This window comes from Miscanthus floridulus, chromosome 7 (genome assembly GCF_019320115.1).
Source record: "Miscanthus floridulus cultivar M001 chromosome 7, ASM1932011v1, whole genome shotgun sequence".
NCBI classification, from domain to species: domain Eukaryota; kingdom Viridiplantae; phylum Streptophyta; class Magnoliopsida; order Poales; family Poaceae; genus Miscanthus; species Miscanthus floridulus.
In genome coordinates, this window is record NC_089586.1 from 133,737,851 (window position 1) to 133,748,589 (window position 10,739).

Consider the following 10,739-nt stretch of genomic DNA (forward strand, 5'->3'; position numbering starts at 1 on the left):
TGTGAGGAGTTTCACCATGTTCACTCGGTATGGTCAATGCCGGCCCCCACAACACTGTCGATGCCCAGAGGCATGTGGGGGGCCTTACCGTATGGGAGTTAATGGCGCCCACAATACTGTAGGGAAAATGTTGGCGCCTACAACACTATTTGTGTCAGGGAGGTTGCAGAGTATTGTTTCTGCAGGTGTACAGGGTATGGTCCCTGGTATCATGGTTTGACTTGTGCACCTTGCCTTGCTTTCCCTATTTGTTCCCTAGTCCTTTCCGAGCGGGTGTCCCCGATCGGTTAGTCCCAGTCGGCTCTGGTTGCACCAGTTGGAGAAGAGCAGTGAGTAGGGGTTTTTGCATACCCTAGTCGGAGATGTGGGGTCGGTGTTGGAGGTAGTGCTTTGGACAGGCCTTTCGGTCGGAGAGGCCATCCGGAGGAGGGCTGGTGACCGAAGTAAGTGCTTCGGTCGGAGAGGTGGACCAGAGTCAGAATACGGGTGCCGCTCCTCCTCGGCCAGACCTTCTAGTTAGTGATTGGAGCGCCCTTCTAGTCTGTTGTTTAGATACTTGGGCCGGCCCGTGAGTTGCGCGGTGTCTGCTTGGGCTGAGACTCTGTTGGGAAGCCGGTCCGCGAGGAACCTCGGGTTTATGAACCCGATAGGAGCCCCCGAGTCCCCGGGCGATTCAGGAAGAATCGTCTGGGGGATTTTTGTCTTTGACGACGGGTGCGTGCGAGCGCAACCCGTGGGTGTAGCCCCCAAGCCCCCTGTCGATTCGGAGAATCGTTCAGGGGGGTTATGTTGTCAGCAGGGGAGATTTTCATTTTGCCGGCGAGTGCACGCGAGCGCACCTGCGGGTGTAGCCCCTGGTCGATTCAGGTAGAATCGTCTAGGGGTATTCTCAGTGGGCATGTTTTTTAGTCAAGACGGAGTTTGTCAACCAAGGCGTCGTTGCGCAGCCAAGGCGTTTTTAGTTTTGGGATCAGGCGAGGTAGAGCTTGTGGATCCTAGCGTCGGTGCGTGCCATGGGATTGGGCGAGGCAGTTAGTTTAGGGATCGAACAAGGTAGGGCTCGCTGATCCTGGTGTCGGTGCGCGTCATGGGATCGGGCGAGGCAGTTAGTTTTGGGATCGGAGGAGGTAGGGCTCGCTGATCCTGGCATCGGTGCACGCCGTGGGATCAGGCAAGTCAGAGTCGTGGATCCCGATGGGGCGAGTTTGGGGTCATAGACCCAGGTAGTTTTAGAGTGCGGTCGAAGCGTAGCTGGATGAGGCGAGTTTGGGGTCGTAGACCCAGGTAGTTTTTGGAGTGTAGTCGAAGCGTAGCCGGATGGGGCGAGTTTGGGGTCGCAGACCCAGGCGTTTGGTGTCTTGAGCCCCCAAGCCCCGTTGGGCCTTAGTAGGGGTCGATTTGAGTTGTGTGCGTTACCCCATCCTCGGTTTCTCAAAACCAGAGGGGCTGAGTTTTGTCGCTTGTCCCGATCGCTCGGGATCGAGTGACGCTCTCGGTGAGTTCGCTAACGGGTATGATCGACTGGAATCCGGGTCCGTCGTTCGTGATGGGGTCGGCATAGCCCTCTTTGTGACATTCCACTGCTCCTTTACCTGCAACCCGACAGATGCCTTGGTTGTTCTGGAGACCAACCCGGGTGGCCTAATGGCCTCCCCTCGATGGAGATTCTGTGGGCTTGGCAGAGGCTTAGGATCGAACGAGAAGGTTGAGATGACCCTGTCTGCTAGACTGGGCGAGGGCCGCATGGGGCTCATCTGTGTTTTTCTCCCCTGACTCTGTTGTTGCTCATGTCGAATGAGGCAACTACCGCTTTGTGATGCAACACGGAGCGTTGTGATGCATTTCGCTGCACGTGCGATGTTTAGTTCCCAAGCCCCCGGGCGGTTCAGGGCCCGAATTGTCCAGGGGGCATGGGCATATGGAATGAATGCACGTATGGATGTATGAAATGATTATAAAGAAATAGAGGGGGTCGGTAGTGTTACCTTGATGACTCGAGTGATGGGGTTTGAGGAGCTCTAGTCGGAAATGTCCGACTAGGACCCATGCTCAGCGTTCGTGACGGAGTCGGCATGGCCTACATGGGGCATCCCTTCGCTCCCTACCTATCTCTCGGTGTGTTTTTCTGAGCCGTTTGATCGACTTAGGAAGCTCAATGGTCTCTTCCGGTGGAGATCCTATTTTGGGTTTTTCCAAGTCCTGCCTAGGGATGTAGAGAGCTGCCTACGTGTGGTGACGCTTCAGTTTTCACGCTCGGTCATGTGATAGTGGTGGGCCATACCCAAGCCACATCTTGTCTCACCAGGCGATGTTCCGTCTGACCAGGCGTCGTTCCATCGGTCAGCGTGCGTCCCATCAGTCAGGGTGTGTCCCATCGTTTCCCATCCGCATTGAATGGGGGAAGGGAGAGAGTTTTTCGCTCTGATCTTTTGCACCTCTTTGGTTGTGGCGTTTCTTCCTTAAATAGGGGGAGGGAGAGGGCTCTCCGTCATTGTCCTTTACCTGTTCTTCGACTATTGTCTCTCCTCCTTCTTCCTCTTCACCGAGAGTGCCTGTATGCCACGGGGGTTCCTAAGTGAGAGAAGGGATGAGCGAGGGGGAGGACTTATAGATCCTTTCGTGAATCCGGAGCGTGATGTCGAGCTAGAGGCTGCTCGGGGTGGTGCTGGTCGTCTTTGCCTGAGAAGGGACGGCTTCCACCAAAGGGGGTGGCGTGCTGGATTTATCTACGAGGCCTTCTTCGGGATGGAGCCATGTGTGGCCTTTCTCCGGTGGATCTTCACCGAGTGAGCCTTGTCAGAGGGGAAGTTGCTTAGGATCGTGCTGGTGGAGGGTTCCGCGCCTACAGCTGCTCAGGTTGGTCAGTTCATAAAGTTTGAGGAGCTCTCTTCCAGCCATGGTGGCCATACCTTGGTAGCAGCATCCCTACATAGGAGCTGCCTCAACTGCATGAGAAGGTTAGGAGCTCCATGTTCCTTTGCTGAGCATCTATGGGTGCGACGCCCTTGAGGTACCCGTTGCGCTCGCCAAAGTCAAGGGGACGGAACCGGGCGGGGCCCCTGTAGCGGTGGTTACGTCTGGCGGTGTGTGTCATAGTCTCTCCTTTGGCGTCAGGCAATGTCATCGAGGGGCCACAGTAGTATTTGGCTTAGAAGTAGTTAGAAAAATGTAATAGTTTTGGGTGAGCCCCCATGTGAATAGTTTTTGTATCAATGAATGCATCAGTTCTATTCTTATGAAAGAACCACACTATTCGTTCCTTGTTTTTTATCATGGCATAACTTCTGCTTTTATCCTTTTTTTCGCACCTGCCCGTTAGTTCCGTAGGCTACAGCTATTAAGAGCCTGGGCATGGCCTGCGGGGCTCGGCTGCTTGTAACCATAGGTCATGGCGGGGTGCGTTTGGTTGGGAGTAAGAACAAAGTCATGTAGGGCAATCAAAGGAATGGAATGTGCTTCCGTTTGGGGACAAAGTTGTTTACCATGTGATAGTAAAAAAGAGAGGTAATATTTAGTATTGTACCCTCATGGAGCCCCCGAATGACCCGGGCTGAAAATGTTCAGGCTAGGGTGCTTTTACAGGAGCAAGTGTTGACTAAAAAGCGGTAAGACCAAATTTAGGGGATAAAATGATGTAGCTGTTCAATGTTCCAAGTGTTGGTGAGAATGTTGCTGTTGTTGTCCTCCAGTTGTTAGGTGCCCGGTCGGATTACTTCGGTCACCATATAGGGCCCTTCCCATGGTGGAGAGAGTTTGTGTTTTTCTTTCGTTGATTGGGTCCTCCAGAGTACGAGATCGCCGACTTCGAGTATCCTCCCTCTGATCTTCCTTTCATGGTACCTGCGCAGGGTTTGTTGGTAGTGAGCGAAATGGATGACGGTCGTCTACGTCTTGCTGAGCCTCCACGGCTCGGTCACGATCGAAAGCCATCACTCTTGGGGCGCTGTGGTCGAGGTCAGAGGGTAGCATTGCCTCAGCTCCGTAGGCCAAGAAGAAGGGTGTGAACCCTGTGGATCGGTTTGGGGTCGTTCTCAATCTTTAGAGGATTGCTGGGACCTCTACAACCCATTGCCTGGTATACTTGTTGGGTTGGTCGAAGATGCGTGACTTAAGTCCTTGGAGGACCATGCCATTGGCGCGCTCGACCTGATCGTTAGTTCATGGATGTCCGACAAGGCCTAGTCAATCCTGATGCCGTATCCATTACTAAAGTCTAGGAACTTCTTTCCGGTGAAGTTAGTCCTGTGGTCAGTGATGATACAGTTAGGAACGCCGAACCGGTAGATGATGTCGAGGAAGAATTTGACTGCCTCTTCCGAGCAGATGTTGGTGATGGGCTTGGCCTCTATCCACTTAGTGAACTTGTCGACTGCTATGAGGAGGTGAGTGAAGCCGCCTGGGCCCTTTTTGAGGGGTCCCACCATGTCAAGGCCCCAAACAGCGAATGGCCAGGTGATGGGGATGGTTTGGAGCTCCTGTGCTGGCAAATGGGTTTGCTGAGCATAGAACTAGCATCCTTCACACCTACAAACGACCTCCTCTACATCTCGTAGTGTGGTGGGCCAGTAAAAACCTTGGCGAAAGGCTTTCCCGACCAACGACCTTGGGGCCGTGTGGTGTCCATAAATCTTGGCATGGACCTCTAGGAGGAGCTTCTTCCCCTGGTTGGTGGGGATGCACTTCATGAGCACCCCCGATGGACTCCATTTGTAGAGCTCGTCACCGAGTGCGACGAAGTCTTGGCGCGTCGAGCGATCCATCGGGCTTCAATCCTTTCAGGTGGGAGAACCTCCTCGAGGAGGTACGCGAGTAGTGGCGCTTGCCAGTCAGTTTGATCGAGTGCCAATACAGCGACGTTGGCGGGTGATGTCGTCATGGAGGTACTAGGATCAGAGCCCCCAAGCGCTGGCTTGGCATCGAGGTCAGAGCCCCCGGGCATTGGCTGGGTGTCAGGGTGTGTCTGGACCGGACCTTCTAGGAAGCGAGCGGACGGCTCGTGGACGTCATTGATGAAGACCCCGCTTGGGGATGGATCCCGCTTGGCAGCCAATTTTGCAAGAAAGTCAGCAACATCGTTGTCCTTTTGGGGGACGTGATGTAGCTTGATCCCCTAGAAATTGTCCTCGAGCTTGCGCACCTCTTGGTAGTATGCTATCATGAGGGGGCTTTTGCAGGAGGACTCCTTCATGACCTGATCAACGACTAGCTCCGAGTCACCACGAACGTAGAGTCGCGTAGCACCAAGCTCGATGGCGATGCGTAGTATGTTGATGAGGGCCACATACTCTGTTGTGTTGTCTAAGGCTAAAAAGTGGAGGTGGATGGCGTAGTGGAGTCTACTCCCATTCGGGGAGATTAGAACCACTCCAGCCCCCGAGCCAGACGCCATTACAGACCCATCGAAATACATTGTCCAATACTCGTGGGTGACATCCAGGGTCGATAGCTGCACCTCTATCCATTCGGCGGTAAAATCCGCGAGAGCCTAAGATTTAATGGCGGTATGGGGGATGTACCTCATGTCGTGGCCCATGAGTTCGAGTGTCCACTTAGAGATCTGTCCTGTGGCATCGTGGTTGTGGATGATGTCCCCGAGCGAGTATGAAGTGATGACCGCAACCTCGTGGTCGGTGAAGTAGTGTAGGAGCTTCTGGGTCACCATCAGCACGGCGTATAAGAGTTTCTGCACCTGGGGGTACCGGACCTTGGGGTCGGTGAGTACTTCGCCGACAAAGTATACGGGTCGTTGGACCTTAAGTTGGTGTCCCGGCTATTCCCTTTTGACGACCAGTGCGGCGCTTACCACATGGTTGCTGGCCACGATGTAGAGAAGAAGGGGTTCTCCCCCATCGGGAGCGACGATGATTGGGGCTGACGTCAAGGACGCTTTGAGGCTCTACAGGGCTTGCTGAGCTTCCTCAGTCCAGACGAAAGTGTCCATCTTTTTGAGGAGCTTGTAAAGTGGCATCCCTCGTTCGCCGAGCCGGGAGATGAATCGACTTAGGGCAGCCAGACAACCGGTGAGCCTTTGCACGCCCTTGACATTGCATATGGGACCCATGTTGGAGATGGCCATGATTTTTTTGGGGTTGGCCTCGATGCCGCGCTCGGACACAATGTATCCTAGCAGCTTCCCCTTTGGAACCCCGAAAACACATTTTTTGGGATTCAGCCTGATGTTGAACCTTTGGAGGTTCATGAACGTTGCGGCCAAGTTTGTGATCAGGTCACAAGCTTGAGTTGTTTTAACCACTATGTCATCAACATAGACGGCGATCGTTGGTCTTGGCCGCTCGGCTTGATCAGGCTGATCAAGCGGGTTGATTTGGTCAGTGAAGCATTGCTGCATGCACCTTTAGTAGGTGGCGCCAGCATTCTTCAAGCCGAATAGCATGGTTATGTAGTAGTATGAACCATACAGGGTGATGAACGAGGTTGCGAGCTGATCAGACTCTTTCATCGCGATCTGGTGATAGCCCGAGTAGGCATCCAGAAAGGAGAGGATTTCGTAACCCAAGGTGGAGTCGACTATGTGGTCTATGCGCGATAGAGGAAAGTGATCCTTTAGACATGCTTTGTTGAGGACAGTATAATCAACACACATTCTCCATTTCCCGGTCTTCTTTTTAAAAAGAACAGGATTGGCAAGCCAGTCGGAGTGGAAAACCTCTCTGATGAATCTAGCTGCCAGGAGTTTGGCGATCTCTTCGCCTATGGCCCTACTCCTCTCGCCATCGAAGCGACACAGGCACTGCTTGGCGGGCTTCGAGCTTGGGATGAGGCGCAGTGCATGCTTGGCGACCTCCCACGGTATGCCCGGCATGTCAGAAGGCTGCCATGTGAAGACATCGCAATTATCGCATAGGAAGTCGATGAGCTCGCATTCCTATTTGGCCAGGAGCTGGGTCCCGATCCGAACCGTCTTGGTTGGGTCGGTGGGGTTGATTCCTACCGCCTTGGTTTCCTCGAGCGGATGGAAGGCCATCGAGGAGGTTGGTTTGTTGTAGTCTGGGACTACCAGTATCAACGATTCCCCGAGCCATGGGAGCTCGGACGAGTTGACGACCGTAGTGGCGAGCTCGTAGTGCTCGCGGTCGCACGTGAAGGCGTGCGAAAAGGAGTTGCTTACGGTGATGACGCCATTCGGTCCCAGCATCTTCAGCTTGAGGTAGGTGTAGTTGGGGATTGCCATGAATTTTGCGTAGCATGGCCACCCCAAGATGGCATGGTAGGACCCTAGAAAGTCCACCACTTCGAAGGTGAGGACCTCCGAGTGGAAGTTGTCCCAGTTGCCGAACATGACAGGCAAGTCGATCTGCCCGAGCGGGTATGCTTGCGCTCCCAGGATCACCCCATGGAAGAGAGAGCCCGCCAGGTGGAGCTCTGATCGGGGGATGCGCATGGCGTCGAGGGTGTCGACGTAGAGGATGTTGAGGCTGCTGCCTCCATCCATCAGCACCTTGGTGAGGCGCTTCTTGCGGACGATGGGGTCGACGACGAGCGGGTAGCGTCCCGGTCTCGCGACGTGGGAGGGATGGTCCCTCTGAATGAAGGTGATTAGAGATTCTGACTAGCTGAGGAAGGAGGGGACGACCGTCTTGGCAGCGCATGCCTCCCAATAGTGAACCTTGTGCTAGCGCTTGGACCAAATGGTGTCGGATCCACCGAAGATCATGATACATTCATTAGCATCGGGGAAACCATCCCTATCCTTGCCCGCCGTGCCTCCTTTCTTGGGTGCCGCCTCTTTGCCGTCCCCTTCTTTCAGCCCGCCGGCCTATCATAGGAAACTTTTGAGGAGCTCACAGTCCTTGTAGAGGTGTTTGATGGGCTAGGCGTGGTCGGTGCACGGACTGTCCATGAGCTTGTTGAAGTGGTCAGGCAGTCCCTGTTGGGGCTGCTTGCCCGTGCGATCAGCCACGGTGACCAACGCGGTGTTGTCCGATCAGCACCGATCCTTTCTGTTTTTCTTGCCCCTCTATGTGGAGGGGCCCTCGTCTTGGTCTGTGCGCTTGGCCTTGCCTTTGTCCTGGCCTCCGTTGAAGACCGCTCTGACCGCTTCCTCGCTGGAGGCATGGTTAGTGGCGACATCGAGCAGGTCGCGGGTGGTACGGGGCTTCAGGCATCCAAGCATGTGGATCAGGGACTCGTAGGTTGTCTCGAAGAGGAATGCGCTGATGACGTCCGCGTCGACGACATCAGGGAGGGAGTTGCATCATTGGGAGAACCTATGGATGTAATCCCATAGGGACTCGCTGGGCTCCTGCTGGCAACTCTTGAGGTCCTAAGAGTTTCCAGGGCAGACATACGTCCCCTGGAAGTTCCCAACGAAGACCCTCTTGAGGTCCGCCTAGTCATGGATGCTGCCATGTGGGAGGAATTCAAGCCATGCTCGAACATGTTCCCCCACGCATATGGAGAGATATTGAATGATGAAATAGTCATCATCCACCCCTCCGGCTCGGCAGGCGAGCCAGAAATCTTCGAGCCAAATACCAGGGTTTGTCTCCCCGAGTACTTGGTGATGTTGGTGGGCGGTCAAAAACGCTGTGGGAACGGCGCTCTCTGGATACGCTGGTCAAAGGCCTATGGTCCTAGGCCCTCAGGGCTAGGACTCCGGTTGTCCGGTCGGTGACCACGCCTATGGCATGTTTCACCGCTCCCCTCGATGGTTTGGCTGGGATCCGTGTCACCTGCTCTCACCGTCGCCCGGTGGACATCATCATCATGTCGGGCCCGATGCCAGTTGCTGACAATGATGTGAGCATCCTGGTGTGGACCGGGCTGCTCATGTACCGGCGGTCGGTGCGAAGCAAGCGTCAGGTTGGACCAAGGCACGGCTGCTGCCTCCCGAGCCGCACCTGGCGGCTATAGCGGCGAGCGGATGGAGCGATTTGTCTAGCGCGTCCCCGCTCCCTCGGTGGGGAGAGAGGGCGTTTGTCAAAGTCGCGATGTGGAGCTTTTCGCTTGTTGAACGACGACGACTTCTACTAGAACCCGGAGGTTCCGGTAGACCGCCCGCTCCTGGGGGTCGACGGGCTCGAGAACATCGCGCAGGAGCATTGCTGCAGCAGCAATATTCTGGCTAGCCTGAGCGAACTGTGGGAGATCGTTCCCCTTGTTCATGATGTCGTGTTGGACCTAGCGGGCGCGACCGTGGGCGCCGCCCGCCGGGTTATGCGCATGGGGCGCAACGTGCTGCACCGAGCTTGCCGACGCAGGCGGCGACTGGCTCTGCTGTTGTTGTCGTAGTTCCTCGGCGTGCCCTTGCGCAAACATGAGGCCCCCTACACGCGGGTCCAGAGGGGTGTGAGTTTGCGCATACTCCACGACGACCGGCGGCTGCCCTAGAGCATCCGCCATAGCGCACTCCTAGGACAGACGGTGGCTAGGTGCCACGTCGCCGATGCTGGAGCCGTCGCTCTCACCCTCGTCATCCGGGAGTTCATGGAAAGTGGTAGGAGCATAGCTCACCATTCCCACGAATTTGGATGTGAGGGGAGCTGGTGATAGCATCCCTCAGAGCCCCCAAGCGCACGTGTCCGCGGGGGACACGAGGCCATAGGGAAATCGATCGTATGGTGTTCGTTGTGTGGTCAATATGCTCCCTCTGGATAATCGGTGAGAGATAGTAAATAGAGAGTAAATAACAGTCTGCATATTACTCACAGCGGGGTTTGAGCAGAGAGGTTGCTCGAAATGAAGCACAGATGTCGTGTCGTTGAAGTTGTTGTGCATCCCGGAGCCGATGGAGGGCGCCCCTCTGATGGGCGCCAGAACGAGTGCCTCCTCACGGAGGTGTAGTACCTTCATTGTGCCTTGATTGTCTCCTTGGTATTCATTTATATTCATTAATTGATCACTTGCCACGGTGGTATACCTCTCTACCACTCTCTTGTAGTTCATTGTACATTCATTTGTATAGAGATTGTGGTACTCAAGACTAGATAGTGTAGTACTTAATTGTATCACTTTTGCTAGATTGATCACCTAGGTGTAAATTCAAGATATAGCCTTGTTGTGATATACTAGAGATCATAGAAAATAGAATTGGGTAGGTGGCTTGCAACCCCAAGTATAGTGCTAGCGTAAAATACGCTTCGCCATCTTATTGACTAATCATTTGTCTTAGTGTTGTTGTAGAAATTCTTAATAGGCTATTCACCCCCCCTCTAACCATTAGGACCTTTCAGACATGGTCATGCCAACGACGAGGAGGCAACGGTAGAGGTGCGGCTTAGGTGCGCACGACAAGGAGGGGTTCTAGGTGGGGCTAGTGGTGCAGCTAATTCGACTCAAGACATTGAGGAGGGGGCTCGCCACGGTGAGGGAGGTGATGGGTCTTAACGGCGTGGTGGCGGGGCAAAGCTCCAAATTGGAGCTTGACCTTGCACGGTTCAAGTCTAGGTGGGGGCGGGCGGCGAGAGGACATGAGATCGCAAGCGCAGGCACATGGAATTATTTATGGGGGATGGCTTCTCGCATGTAGGCGGGCTGGCGTAGCACGGCGGTGGTGGCAAAGAAGAGGACAGGGGAGGGGCAGGAGACGGTGGGGACGTAGTCAAGGCTTGGCCTGTGCTTGCTTGGCAGGACACGGTTGACGTGACCAGAGCGACCACGACCGGCACTAGCCGACGACACGCGCTCAAGGTTGGCTTGGCCTATGCACCGCAGTGCCATAAATGGCATGGCGATGGCGGTTCGGCCTCGTGCGTGCAGCATCCAGGTGGGCCAGTGGC